This window comes from Clarias gariepinus, chromosome 9, assembly GCF_024256425.1.
Source record: "Clarias gariepinus isolate MV-2021 ecotype Netherlands chromosome 9, CGAR_prim_01v2, whole genome shotgun sequence".
In the NCBI taxonomy this organism is placed as follows: Eukaryota; Metazoa; Chordata; class Actinopteri; order Siluriformes; family Clariidae; genus Clarias; species Clarias gariepinus.
In genome coordinates this window covers 10,981,443-10,997,286 of record NC_071108.1, presented here as the reverse complement: position 1 = coordinate 10,997,286, position 15,844 = coordinate 10,981,443, and the positions used below count along the sequence as shown (strand labels likewise).

Here is a 15,844-nt window from a genome sequence, read left to right as displayed (position 1 = left end):
CACACACACACACACACACACATATATATATATATATATACAGCCTGACTTACCCACTTCTTGCTTAGAGGTGCCCTGGGGCGATTGCCCATTAAGGGTGTATACAGATTCAGGTGTGTAAGGAATTCAGGAGGAGAGAGTAAAATAAAGATTGACAGGTATTGGATTACTGAAGCGCCCCAGGGTGGCACTAGTTAGAGCGAGGCTGATTTTTAGTGACAGACACTCGATACCACACACACACACACACACACACACACACACACACACACACACACACACACACACAAAGGATACATGACCACTTGTCATTACATAATCAGTCTGGATATCACTTTCACTATGCAAATTTAAATCTAAGATCAGTGTCATTTTACTTGTACAAAATTAACTTGGGTTTGAATGATTTGCTTTGATGTTCTCTCTTTCTCTCTCTTTCTCTATCTATCTTACACACACATCGTACACACACACGCACACACACACACACACACACACACGTTCTGACAGGCAGTTCCTCTCGTTATGGGTTACTAGAGCGAAGACTCCAGATAGCCCTGTCTCATCTCATCCAAATACCACAATGTACAGACACATGCATGTGCACACACACACACACACACCAGCACTTGCATGCACACAGAAGCTCTCCATGTCCAATCTCCTCTAGCATCTTTTATTATTTACAGAGTGCCTGCTGCATACACACTTTTTCCTTTCAGAGCGTGGAGAGATATCAGAGGATACTAGTCAGAAGGAGCAAATGCACGCGCACACACACACACACACACACACACACACACACACACACACACACACACACACACACACAATCAATTAAATGTACATATACTTGGATGCTCAACAAGAGATGCTTGGATACACACACACACACACACACACACACACACACACACACAGCTCTGATGAGCATTATCTAATCCAACCCAACTGCCCTGCTCCATTACCCACAATCCTTAATGCCTTTTTAATGTGTCTCTCTTACTTACTTTCTTTCCTTTTCTCACTCTTTCTAGAAGAAGAAAGGTTTCAAATAGTGTAATGATGAAAAGCAATGCTGCAACAAGTACAGAGAAACAATCCTATTTAAAAGTACAATGCTGTGCAAAAGCCTTGATATCCACCCCTCATTTCTTTACATTAAATTTAATAGAATTATGCAGATTAAATGTAAGAAATTGGAACAAATATTTTATTGACACAGGCTGCAAAGTGGCAGAAGATACCGTTTAAAACTTGGTTGTTTGTGTAACAACACCAGAAGTAACCTCATTTACCTCTCTCAACTGTTTCAATCACTTGGCATTCAGCATCACCAGTATACTAATCACTGAACCGATCATCTGTCATCATCTACACCTTTGCAGGAGTCATGGTGTGGCTCAACAAACAAACAACATCCCTCGGAAACTGGTCAGGTACAGGGAGTGGACTGAAAATCCTGTCAAAAACCAAGCCAAAAACTTGCCAAAAATTAGAGCCAAAAAGCCCTTGAGGAAGCCTGGGGCACTATTCCTCAAGACTACATTAAAAATACAAGAAAGTCTGAGTCTTTGGAAGCAAAATATGAAGAAATGAGGGGTAGCTCAAGACTTGCTGAACTAGCTAGTTCACTAAACCATCCATCAAAATAAGGAATATATATTCTCTTAACTTAGGAGAAAATCCAAGAATGGGGCTTGCTGGATGTTTTTATGTTATGTTTAATACCAAGTTTGGAAATAATGCTGATTCACATTACTGTAGCAACAAAAGCAAGAAGTAATTAGCTAGCTAATAAACTATATTTTATTTACATACCTTTTGTTTTTTAACTAGTTTAATAAATTAGCTAGCTTTAGATAATTTACCAAACTAATTTAGAGAATACATCTATCCAACTAATATAATAAAATAATTTACAAAATGTAACCAGCTAAATAATTTATTAATCTAATTTGCAAGAAATAACTATAAAGCTAAAGTAACTAGCAAATGAGTTACCTCATATACTGTACAAATCAGTTGGACTTGGAAAATTCAATAAAACTTGAGTAACGCTTCCAAAATAGTGCCTAAGTAAAGTCATAAATTAAAAATACTCAAGTGTTTCCTCTAAACTACTACTTTTGTTTTTGTCATTGTTGTTGTTTTGTTACAGGCGACATTAGTGTTGTATTAAACATGGCTATGATTTGGCAGCAGATAATCCTGGCCAGTGTAACACTGCTTTTAAATAAAAGTGCTAAAAACTATAAAAAAAAATTAATTACCAATATTTAACACATATGCAGACGTATTTTTTTAAACTTTCACTTTTTTAATAAAAAACAGTTACCAGAGAAGCTATAACTATACAAAATGCAGCACTGGAAGTTGCCATGTCGCCTTTCAGTAAATCTGTAATTAATTAATTCAATGGTGATTTCTTTGTCTTTCGGCTAATAATTTGAGTGACAATTGTACTTATTTATATTTTTACGACTGTGGTAGAGCCTCTGGTTAACATTCACACATGCTTGTTTACTGCCAATCTTTTAATGCCAATTAGCCTAATCTCCATATCTTTGGACTCTGGGAGAATACCGGAGAACCCGGAGGAAACCCACCAAGTGGGGTAGAACATGTAAACTCTAGGCACACAGATCTCGAGGCGGGAATCACACCCGGACCCTAGAGGTCCATGGCGAAAGTGCTAACCACTAAGCCACCATGCCACCAAGCACTGCTTTAACTGGTGAATAATTACTGTACGTGCTAAATTATCACTTCTTAAACACTGATGCAGTGACAGTGCTAAGTTTTAAGTAAATAACGATAATAAGGAGCGTTCAAAACCTCCCGACTGACAGTATATACAGTATATTTACATCACTTCAAATATCATTAAATGGGCAAAAATGTCTCTTATTTTCTCTGTAACTGATTTCCGTCCTGCACACACTCAGAATGAGGTGTCATGATGTATGCGGACCCGTGTCAAATAGACTTAAAAAGAACGGCCCGGACCAAGGACGGAAAACAATCGTGTGTATTTATTAACTGACTTTACAATTGGACCGTCCCATCTATTTTTAGTGTGAGGTGATTAATCTTTTTCTACAACACATCACTCATTCAATTCTAAATAGAGATCACTCTCATTCTTTCTCTCTCTCTCTCTCACTCTCTCTCTCTCTCTCTCTCTCACACACACACACACATACACATCACTTTGTCTTCTCTGTAAATTAATCAAATCTCTAAAGCAGCCATATAAACACACAGTGGGTCACACATGAATATGCATGAAGTTAAACTATTTAGTACACACACACACACACACACACACACACACTTTTTCATTAACACTGTTTAGTTATCTCCGCCCTTAGCTTTATATATATGGTACACAGTAAGGAACACTCCTATACCAGCAAACACACACATACTGTACACACACACACACACACACGCACATGCACACATACACACACACACACAGGCGTGTGCATCATGCTTAATGAAATTGCTCCTTTATAGAGGCTTGCCAGTAAACAAACATTCACTGAGCAACTCTCTCTCTCTTACACACACACGCACACACACACACACACACAATGGTTCTCTGTAAGATTTTGTAATAACAATACCTAAACACACTCTCTGTGATTTACACAACACACACACACACACACACACACACTCAAGAAGTATATACGTGTACTGCATCTATTTGTCACATTCACATGTAAATGAGCATGTTTATCGCATTAACTCATGCTACCCACAATGCAGTTTGTGTATGTGTATGTGTGTGTGTGTGTGTGTGTATGAGAGAGACAGAAAGAGAGTACTATAAAAGGCTATGACAAGGATCATAGTCTACACACACATCCACAGTGTCCGCAGTGGAGATCAGCTCCAAAAGCAACATGCTCTCTTTCTCTCTTCTCTCTTCCTTATCAAACATCTTCCCCTCGATCCTTTCTCATGCTTTCTGCCTCTCTAGAACTGGAATACTCACATACAGACACACACATGCATGCATGGAGTTACTGACCACAGACACCTTTAGTGCAGCTCTTTACTAGCTAGGTCAAGGCACAGTACACACACACACACACACACACACACACACACACAGGGTATATACTCTGTTCAAATAGTGCATTCCAGTTTGAAAGCATAATCTGCTGTAGTCTGCAGTTCTGGCCGATGCAGAGATTCTTGACCGGAGCTTTAATTCAGAGACTGGCTCTCCTGGTGCGGACTGAGAGGAGTGCAAGTGCTAATCACTCACAACTTCCATGGGATATTTGCAATATAGCATATCACCTTAGCGAATGGGAGTGAATAAAAAAAAATAACCTCACATGTTTACTATGGAGAGAAGGGAGTTTAAGTAAAGAAGGTGATTCAGCAGTTTAAACGTAAGTTGTGGTGCAGAGGCCGATCAGCAGTTACCTTTCTGTCCACAGGGTTATGAGTTCAAGTCCCACACCTGCCCAAGATGCCACTGATGGATTATTTACATTGGAACCTTAGATCTTTTACTGGTAAATGCTAATTGGCTAAAGCAGAGAGGAGTGTCAGAGTGACTACCTGGAAAAAAAAAAAAAAATTACCCATGGGATGGATGAAGAGTTTTAGAATACCCTTATTATCCTAAGATCAATGAAGTTAAATAGGAAAGTGTTGATGTGCAGGGAGATAAGGAAGAGAGAGAGAGAGAGAGAGAGAGCCCAGCTGCATCCTATATCATGGTCAGGGTTACGGAATGCTAGCCCTGGCCCTGAGGTGAGGATACAGTACATCCTTGACACCATACCATCACAGGGAACCTTGCACACATACATTCACACACGCATTCACATCTTGGGATAATTTATCTTCATCAATCGACCAACCCTGATCTTAGACAGATAGATCAATGTCTATATCTTCCCACTCCCCATGTGTCTTCATACATACTGTATGTATAAATTCAGAAGTCTAATGCGTCTTTTTTTTTTTCCTAGAAGGACTTTCCAGAATTCTGTTCACCACATGAAAGGTTTGATAAAAGCACTGTCACTCACACTGAGTAATAATATTTTAGCAATTATATGGAAACAGTACCAGCACATGCCTACTTCCAGCTCACCGCAGTTCCCGTGATGTTCACACAAGTGGCCACTTGCTATACAAAGAGAACTGAATCCCCTACAGCTACATCGCACCTGGAACCGCATTGCACCACTTGTCCAAACAGCTGTGAGCAGATCTCATAAACATAGAGTTGCTACATCTGATGGTACTCTGTGAGTTTGGGCAAACTTATCACAACCTAGAAATATGTCATTTAATCAATAAGTCCTTGGTTATATACGTGAGGGGTGTTTAAGTCAAAACAGGACTTGTGATAATTTTTTCACAAATGAGGACATACAAATAATTGACATTTGCAGTAGACTTCAAACACAGTTTGGTGATGAGACTCTTAACCACAGTAAAACATTTGAGTGGTGCAAACATTTGAAAGAAGGCCAAACGATGTCCCTAAGAGACGATCCTGGGGGAGGTGTCGCGTACAGTCCTGGCCTTACTCCAAGAGATTTCCACATGTTTGGGCCATTAAAGGAGTTCCTGGGAAGCCAGTGTTTTAGACATGAAGCAGGCAGTCCAACCACGGTTCGGGGACACTGAGGAGACTTAGATTGCATTCAAGCACTAGTGAAACGCTGGGAAAAGTAGATCAGCGTAGCCGGGGATTATATGAAGAAATAATGGTAGTTTTTACTCTCATAACTGTACTTCTGCACAATCAAAAGTCCCAATTTGACTTAAACACCCTTTAAACTTTACAGTCCACGTTTCCCAACACATCCTCAGCACTTTTCCCAGGAAGTAAGGACAAAAGTTGACCACTAAACAAAAATACCCCTATTGAAAGGAGTGACCTTGACTTCCAGGGACACCCGGGTGAGCTTAAGAGTCGGCTGTTCAAATTCAAATGCACACTCGCTGTATTGTAGGATCAGGATCAGGATCTATAAGCAACCATTGTGGCTTCATGCTGGAGTCTTTATGAGGGCATACAAAATGTAGAAGAAAAAAACACGGTCAGTTATAATGGACGCCAAATCGAATCTCAAGTCCAAACAGCTGGAACTCAGTAGATGATATTTTCATTCAAATAACTACCGACATCATTCGCCCACAGATCCAGCAACTTCTGAGATGTGCAAGAATTCTGCAACAACTTTGGACAAGATTTGAACTGTTTTTGGATGAATTTCTCATGAAAAGAATAGACGTATGGAAAATTAAGCAGAGGTTATATAATTTCAGCGTAAAAGGAAAAGAATCAGGAAAATAAAATAGGCTGATTTTGAAGTTGCTTTTCTATGTTGCATAAATATGATATAAAAACTTTTTAAACAAACACGCAGAACACAAGGGCATGTTCAAGCATATGTAGAGTTTGTGGAAAAGTTGGTATAAAAATGCTGACTTTTAAAACATTAAGTTAGCATGTTATGTAAAAGCAAGTGCTTGTAATCACTTGTAATTGCAAGTTCGTCTAATCAATGACACTCTGCATGTAAAACTCCACCCTAACAGTTTCTGATCCACGGAAAAGTACTTTCTCTTTAGCAGGAATTTAATAAAATGTTCTAGAAACAACATCCCAAAACAGAAATAATCCCTAGTTTCTATTGTGGAAATACTCCTGAGGGCATTCAGTCTGTGTATACGCAAGTCCCTGCAATTGTGGGATTGCTTACGGACAGGGCTAATAATCAGAAGTTTGTTTGATTGCTTAGGGGCGGCGCTAATAATCACAGGATTGCATGATCATACTCTTAGAAGTTCCTGCATTCCTTTGGAACTGTGGACTCATTGTACAAGTGTATAAGCACCTTTTGTGCTGGCAGGTTTGCATAATGGTAAGGTTTTCCGTTTCCTGTTTTTTTTTTTTTTTGCTAAGCCTTCTCAAAGGGCTGCACGAATTGAGCCACACAGGAATAACGAAGTGGGTCTTGTATGAGAAGAAAAGGTATAGGGATTCTTGAATGATGTTGTCACTGTAAGCGCTCGTGCCACAAAGGTCAGCTAAGTACAGTGTACCATTCCTATGAAAGTCTAGTTTTACATTTTAGCAACCTTTTCCCCAGCATCACAAAAGTAGAAACAGGAAGTAATGTGACAAAGATCGCAAGACAGAATATGAGAACTTCTGATGTGAACCATTCTACTTTATGTTCCAGGTAAAGTTAAACCCAGAACACTGTGTTTTTACACTTTTTACCTTGCATAAGTATGTATATTTACGTATACATATATATTATATATAAGTATATATAAGTATATTTACTTTGTATTCAAAGTTGTATTCTGTGTAATGAATCAAACACAATATGGCATGATGCTCTGGGAAAATAATTAACAACCAAGTGTCCTGCATCCCAAAATGAAGCATGAAGAACTAATGTTGGGCAGGGGTAGCTCAGTGGTTAAGGCATTGAATTACGGTTCAGAAGGTCCCAGGTTCAAACCCCTCAACCACCAAGTTGCCACTGTTGGGCCCTTGAGCAAGGCCCTTAACCCTCAACTGCTCAGATCTGTAATGAGATAAAAATGTAAGTTGCTCTGGATAAGAGTGTCTGCCAAATGCCTAAATGTAAATGTTACCAAGCAAAGTTGGTGTCCTGTAACATGTCCTGGGGTGTTTATCCCTCTTCTATCACTGCATTTGGCTGTCCATTTATAGTGCATTCACACAAGGCATGATTGCTTCTAAAAGTGACTGACTTTGTTTGATTGTTATTTTATATTGTCCCCTCTGCCCAACCAGTCAGCTTTCACATTCGTAACATTGTTCCATACCCAAGTACACTTGGTCAGGTGGAAGTGTACTTGTGTACTTTAGGGGAAAGTGGGACTGACTACCTAGGACCCCAGTGGTGAGAGGGTTCATTGAATGTCTTTACATTAGGATTAATTAATTTGTACTATACTCAGGGACGATTCCGTCCTTCCTCCCCGCCTTCCCCGTTGGCCAGCGTTTGCATGTTGTTTTTGTTGCCAGTTCTCGGGTACACTTGCTATTCTCCAATACAGCAGGTGGCACAAGAGAAGAAAAGAACAAGGATGATAATTTCAACTTATGCCTATTGATATCTCAGGAACAATATCAAGGTTAATGCTCTTGCATGCCTTTCTACGTTATTAGCCATGGTTGTGTAGGTCAATGGATGAAATTGGCGTATTTGGAGGAGACAGATGGCACTGGTGATAAACAGCGATCTATTTCCATTCTCAGGTTACAATTGCTTCCATATTTGAGTCGATTCGTGCCCGCTCTTTAAGCGGTTCCCGAGCACAGAACGATTGTGTTCTGAATGATCAAAACAACCAGCCTTTGGAGTCAAGTGTTATTGGAAACGATCCCAAAGCCTTAATGTAAAAACTCCCTGTGTATAGGGCTATGGGTTCCGTGCTACGCGTCTGCACTTGCACAGCTACACTCTCTGATACAGCAGGTGGCGGTATGGACATTGTTGATTTGTGATCTGTCAGTTAACTTTTTATAAGGTCACATTCCAAACCCTGGTACGCTTTTATACATGATTCGAACTATGCCTGAGGACACAGAATATCGAGACCGATCTGATCCATGCCTAGGAACAGTGCAGGTCTGATCCATGCCAGGGTTGTCACAATACTCAAACATACAAGACTTTGCGGTCGAGTGTACTCGCACTCCGTGCCCAAGTCCCTTGTGTTAAAGCAGCCTTATAGAGGACAAATGATTAGATCAATACTACAGATCACTCCCAAAAACAGCTCAGGGAGCCACTGGTCTCAGGGCTCATATAGCATTCTACAAACATGCTACTGATATGTATCAGAATAAGCATTTTGAATTAAAAACTCATACACCACGGATTAAAGAAACAGGAGGAAAAGTTCTGAATAATGATTTTACAATTCTTCAACGATGGACCTGTGAAGAAAATCTTTATCAGCTTTTTTAATTACTCATACATTATAAGTGTCAAAAGAGAACAGGAAACACTTGTAGTAAATTAAATATTTAAACACACACACACACACACACACACACACACACACACACACACACACACACAGCCATCAGATCCATTTTTCTCTGTAACAGTTGGGTATCAGACAGCACTAAGTGCTCCTGAGGTCTGGGAGATTGATATAGTGTGTGTGTGTGTGTGTGTGTGTAGGTGTGTGTGTGTGCGTGTGTGTGTGTGTGAGATAAAGGGGAGCCAAATTAATCTGGGGTCTGATACCCCCCTTTGGGATCAGCTCAATTAACGACCCATGCCGGCTGAGGCACCCGACTAAAAGCCATCCGCTCCCTCCCTCTTTTCCTTTACATCCATTTCATTTTCTTTCTTTCTATCTTTCTTTCTTTGTGCCCTAACAATTCCCTTTTTCCTCCATCCCAACTTGGGAACAAGAAGAAGAGAAGAGAAGACAAAAAAATGTCGTAGGATGTAGGGGGTCACTGTGTATTCGTGTGCGGAAAAATCAGACAGAGCCACTGAATGACAATCCAGAATCCTGTGCGTGTGTGTGTGTGTGTGTGTGTGTGTGTGTGTGTGTGTTTGTGTCCATCATGTGCTTTGCAGCTGTACCAGCAATCTCTGTTCCAAAAGCTCAGAGTGACCGTTTTTAACCACAAACTGTAGCTCAATGCAGAAAACACACATTCACTCACACACACACACACACACACACACACACACACACACACACACACACACACACACACATAGTGTCCACCAGCCTGACGACTTCTATTAATCTCCTTAAGCACTGCACTGATTTTGTGAGAACAAAGTGATGACCCTGGCAATGGCCCTGCTGTGAAGATAAAAGGAAAAAGTACAAGGGTGATGCTTAGCTCTAACACACACACACACACACACACACACACACACACACACACACACACACACACAAAACAAGAACTTATGCAGCTATTATGGCATCCTTAATGAACCGTTTTTAAACGTAAGGCCGTCTTTATATCAATTAGCTCTTATTATAAAGCACTCCAAACAATAATTAACACTAATGATGAGTAAAAAAGAGCTTAATGATTACAGAAAGTATCACTGAGTCAGGAGCACACCCAGCCCTGCTGCTTCTCTCCCATCACTCACACACACTAAGCTTTTGTTCCCACTCTGCATTTAGCTTAACTAAGGTGTTTTAGCGTTCAGAATTACGCATAAACATGCCTCCAAACACACACGCACAGACTTAAACACACATCCGGGCGTGCACCATCACCCGGTTCATGCTATCCAGCCTGCGCAATACTAATTAAGCGCACACAGTCAGCTGTGTTTATAGTCAGTCAAAGAATGTCATGTTTTTTAAGTGAAGAAACTGAGAGGACAAAGTCATAGTGTTCCAGCCAAAGACCTCTGTGTTAGAGTGTGTGTGTGTTAAAGAAATAGTCCAGCTTTTTTCTTTTTTTTCAATCTACCAGCCACATCTGTAGTAGATGGGAAGTCAACCCAGATCAAGTTCATGTTTTTTTGTCTGTGCTATGAAAAGAAATGATAAGAGTGGCTTACATCGTTGTCTCATTATACTTCTGAGTAGTTGAGGGCCGTGCTTAAGGGCCCAACAGTGGCAACTTGGTTTTGGGGTTTGAACCTGGGACCTTCCAATCACTAGTCCAATGACTTAACCACTTGCGTATCAACACTCTCCAGCACATTAGATGGCAGTATACTGTCCCTGAAAAAGGAAGTGGACCACTGTTTCGTATGTGATGCCATCAGTGCTATCTGTCTACTCTGTGTGCTACTACAGTCCACCACCACAGCTGATGAAGTAGGAAGGCTCATGAGAGGGTCACTGTTATGTAATAATGTTAGGCGCAGTGCGAAGGATGACTTTCTTGTACTCTTCTCCTCTTTATGTTTTTTCGTGGCTTGCAAAGCAACTAGGTGCATACTGCCACCTGCTGTGTTGGAAAGAGAGTGTAAATACACAAGTGTACTCAGGTTTAAAACAAAATTACGAATATGAAAGCTTGCCAGCATGTGTGAGGCGAGTGGAGAACAATCACACCCAGGCATTGTACTGTATGAATAAATCGTGCTCAATGTGAAAACACCCATTCCTGGTACACAGTAGTGCCGAAGTGTCAAACATATCAGTATAATGGGTCAAATTTCGTCCGGTTTCACATTAGGGCCCTGGGATCATTTCTGACAACACATAACCCCAAAGTCTGTTTCATTTGGATCAGTGAGAACACAATCGTTCCAGGCTCAGGAACCGTACCCGAATCCGCTTTGAAAAAGTGGTCTCAGGCTCAGTACAGCACACTCCGGCATGGATCGAATCAGATATGGAAGCCAATCACACCTGAGCATGGAAGGAGATCGCTGTTTATACATGATGCCATTAATGCCATCTGTCTTCTCCAATATTTCTGTGTGCATGTAACACGTGCCAGTCTCATCCTATGGCCTACTTTATGCTGATAAAGTAGGAAAGCACATGTTTTTCTCGTTTAATCGTTTAGTGTTAAATGTCGGCTCACAAACCAAGTAGGTACATATTGCCACCCGCTGTATCGGAGAGTGTGAATACGCAAGTGTACGGGAGAGCGGAGTACAAAAAATTTTACGCTAGACCAGCAGGGGAGTGGGGAGGTGAACCAATTGCACCTGGGCAATGTAGAAATCAATCCTGCCGAATATAAAACGCACTAATTCACATCTGTTCCGGAGCACATGATGTAAAAGCAAGTAAATATTTACTATAACTGTCCCTGCAAAGGGTTTTATTACTATAGAAACATTGCATCAAAAAAAAATGTACAAGCCTTTAGTTTGAGTTCACAGCCAAAACTAGAGGTGTTGCTGTAGAAAACTTTTTAACTACGGCTCTGCTAGGAGGAACTCATGGCTCTGGGAATGCAGCTCCACATATCAGTAATCATTCATGCTTCAGGATAAAAAAAAAGCCAAATCTCATCAAATCTTGATGATGACAGCCTTTTGCTTTTTGCATGGACATGTGAATGATTTTTCGTTCTTTTTTTTCCCCCTTTCCTTTCGCCGCATTAGAAAAGTCGATATTTCAGCCTGGCAGATGAGAGTAAACAATTCAGACAAAACAACTTGACAGAGATCCCAGATTTACTGCATGCTATATTTCCCCACACACACTGACTTGTACACACACTTCTCACTCTATCCCTCTTTCGCTCTAACACATCCACATGGTCAATGTGTTCATGTCCCAGATTAATTGAACATCATTGTACTAGGTTTGAAAACATAGGATAAACAAAAGAGATGTTTTACACATATTGTAAACACACACACACACACACACACACACACACACACACACACACACACACACACACACATTACTATCACATATCACATAAATATGCAAGGTATAAGGATCTTTTTAAAATAAAACAAAATTATGGCCAGAGATGGAACATGTGCAGAAAGTACACAGTAAGTGTGTGTGTGAGTCAGATGAAATACAGAATGAAAGTAAGAGGAAAGTGTGTGCCTGTTCAACATCCAAAAAAGCACAGATGGTTCCACATTTTTCCTCTTCACTCTCTATTTTTGATGATTTTCCTCATTACTTCATGAAGTCTCACACATAAACAAACTTGCATGCACACAAACACACTCATACACAGTGCAGCTTGAAAGAACAGCCAATAAAAATCCTCTCTCACCTTTGTACTCCTAATCTCTCAGAGTGTGTGTTAAGTGTGAGTGCATGTGTGTGTCTTCAGCCAAGAGCTGCTGCGTCTCTGACAGGTGCCATGGTCCCGTAGACTCCAGGGGAACGACAGGCTCTCTCACTCACACACACTCGCTTTTAGAGCTGCAGGGACGAATACAGATAGAAATCTCCTGCTCTAGGACTGTGTGTGTGTTTGTGTGAGAAAGAGAAAGACAGAGATGGATTGTGTAAAAGTGCAGGATTCCAAGGGTCCTTCTGGAAAACACGTCTTATTGTTCCTTCTTGGTTCTTTCTCTCTGTCCCAGAACAGAACGGTCCCATACACTGCACTTCTTCTTTTTTTCTCTTTATAGTAATATCTAATCTATTTGTTTTTGTTTGTTCTCAGTCCTCAGTTCTTTGTGCACCACTTGATGTATGGGCTGCGTTAGACTCCTCTGTCGCCACGTCTCACTCTACTTTGGCTCCTGCACCGTCTGACTCGGTCCCTGCTACTGCGGAGCGCTCCTGCTCTCTTTCTCTCTCCCTCTCTCCCTCCCTCCCTTTCACACTTTCACCCCTCCCTCTTCGGGCCACTCCTTCTTAGACAGCAGACTCAGGCTCAGGGTGGAGACTGGACTAAAGTAAATGTCTGCATCTCTTTCTGTATCAATGCAGGCCTGTGATGCTGAACTGGTTGGGTTCTGACTTTCATGTGTGTGCGTGTGTGTGTGTGTGTGTGTGTGTGTGTGTGTGGTATGGTGGAGCATTCTGCCAACACTGACAGTTGTTCTCTCTGTAGCACCATAGTGACACCACACATTTTAAATGTGTGTGTGCGTGCGTGTGTGTGCGCATATGACAGTCTGTTGCACATTCCAAAAACACCCCTACTGTACATCTTATTACATGTCTGATATAATACGCTGTCCTCTTTACACATCCATGAGTGCTTAATAGCTGCTTTGATTTAAACCCAGAGTTAATCATTTATTGGAGTGCATTCTTAAGGCACATGTGCAGCTATTCGCTCTCTCTCTCTCTCTCTCTCTCTCTTTCTCCCTCTCACACACACACACCATGTAAAAATAAAAAATAAAAAGATTTCACAAAAAAGAATTGTTTGAATTTCACCAGAATCCTGATGATTTCATATTTTTCAGTGTTTTTATCGATGGAAAGCAGTTACACGCGATGCAAAACACACCTGTAAACTTTATGAGAAAGAAAAAAGAATGAAACCACAGACACTCCTTTGCAGCACAGGTCACTTTAATCAATGCACTTTAAATATGCACTGATTATAAATGGTTTACACACCCACACATGTAGCAGTGATAACAACAATCTAAAATAAGATTCCTTTCTTTTTTCACTCTTTAATATAGTCAATTGGTTACCAAATTAAAATGAAAAAAAAAAAAAAATATATATATATATATATATATATATATATATAATAGAGATAAAATAAATAAAGTAACCAGTATGTACAACAATCAGTTTGTTTATTTAATTCTTTTTTTCCTTTGGAGTAAATTCACATAAGTGATGTTTAAGTCTCCTAAGCCACCTTTAGTGTTTACCTTCTTCTGACTAGCAATATCCCACCTCTGACTAGTGTTTACCAAACTCAGACTAGCATTTACCCACCTCTCACCAGCATTTACCCACCCCTTACTAGCATTTTCTCACCTCTAATGTTTACTCACTTCTGACTTGTGTATACCCTTCCTCTGAATAGCGTTATCACACCTCTGATAAGCGTTTACTCACCTTTGACTCGCACTAACTTACCTCTGACTAGCATTTACTCACCTCTGACTAGCATTAGCCACTTCTGACTAGCATTTACTCACCTCTGACTAGCATTTATTTATTTCAGTTTAGCTTTAACCCACCTTTGACTAGCTTAATCTATCTCTGACTAGCATTTACACTCTTCTGAATGGTGTTTACCACTTCTAATGCAGCTTTAGCTTTTGTTTAAGTTATTCCTAATGCAGCTTCTTTACAGACTGAGTTATTCATATAAACATTATTCAATGTTGTCAAAGTTTAAGTTGTTTAAACTTTTTCCTGTCGATGCCAGCAAAAGACCTTTAACACAAGGGTGAAACAAAGAAACTGTTTGTGAACATTTGTGAACATTTTATATTATTATAGGGCTAGACATGGAATTTATAGTTTTTTTAATATTGAACTTTTTTTTCTAAATGAATTGCATGATTAATTGTTCAGTTCTTTGAATGGTGGTTAATAAACTTCATGGATTTCAATAATGTTTATATCTTTTATACTGTTTTTTAACAATGCATTACAGCTGCAGTTCATGTTTTATTATTATTATTATTATTATTATTATTATTATTATTATTGTTGTTGTTGTTGTTGTTGTTGTGGTTGTTATTACTGGTATGTCCGCCTTACCCTGATCACGTAATTCATAGTTTATCTAACTGTTGTTTTTTTTATGTATAATAAAAACATACTTGAAGACCTGAAGGTTATGTGCCAAAGTAGATTGGTATTTGGACCTATAGATGATTTCCTTTGATTTCCTCCTTCACTAGAACCCTGGTCCAAGCTAAAAATAAGAAGGGCAATAGAATAATGCCAAACCAGTTCTAACTTGGTCTCATCAAATCATAACACATTCTGTTGCATGGTTTGGGGTTATTTTGTTTGTCTCTGTGAAATGTAAATGAGAAAGGGCTTCCATCTAACCTAACTCAGACAGGAACATTGCTTGAGCTCCCTAAATGTTGCTGTAGATTAGTTTTTTGATCAGTTTTCTTGTTGTCCTATTGACAATTTTAGAGGGTTATCTATTCCTGAAAGTGTCATTGTAGTATCTGGTTGAAGATGGCCTCCAATGTTCTATTGTACCGACATCTTTTGACAGTGCTATAGATCCTATAAATATTTTGCAAGCTCTGTTGCAGACCATGGTTTCAGCAATCAGAGACAACATTTTGTTTATTTGGTGTTAATCAGAAAAATGTCATTTTGACAAATGTCAGAAGCTTTTCTTCTCTCTCTCTCTCTCTCTCTCTCTCTCTCTCTCTATCTATCTCTCTCACACACAAAATGTTTCCATTTGTTATCCATTTGAATAATG

General features: G+C 39.8%; 1 protein-coding gene across 1 annotated transcript in view; it reads right to left on the bottom strand.

Annotated features, from left to right (window-relative positions):
- Window positions 1-13,202, bottom strand: part of sema3b (sema domain, immunoglobulin domain (Ig), short basic domain, secreted, (semaphorin) 3B) — a 57,264-nt gene extending 44,062 nt beyond the window's left edge. The window contains exon 1 of the mRNA XM_053504213.1: window positions 12,734-13,202. The gene's annotated coding sequence lies outside the window, so the exon portion shown is untranslated. The remainder of the gene's footprint in view (window positions 1-12,733) is intronic.
- Window positions 13,203-15,844: the final 2,642 nt, after the last annotated feature.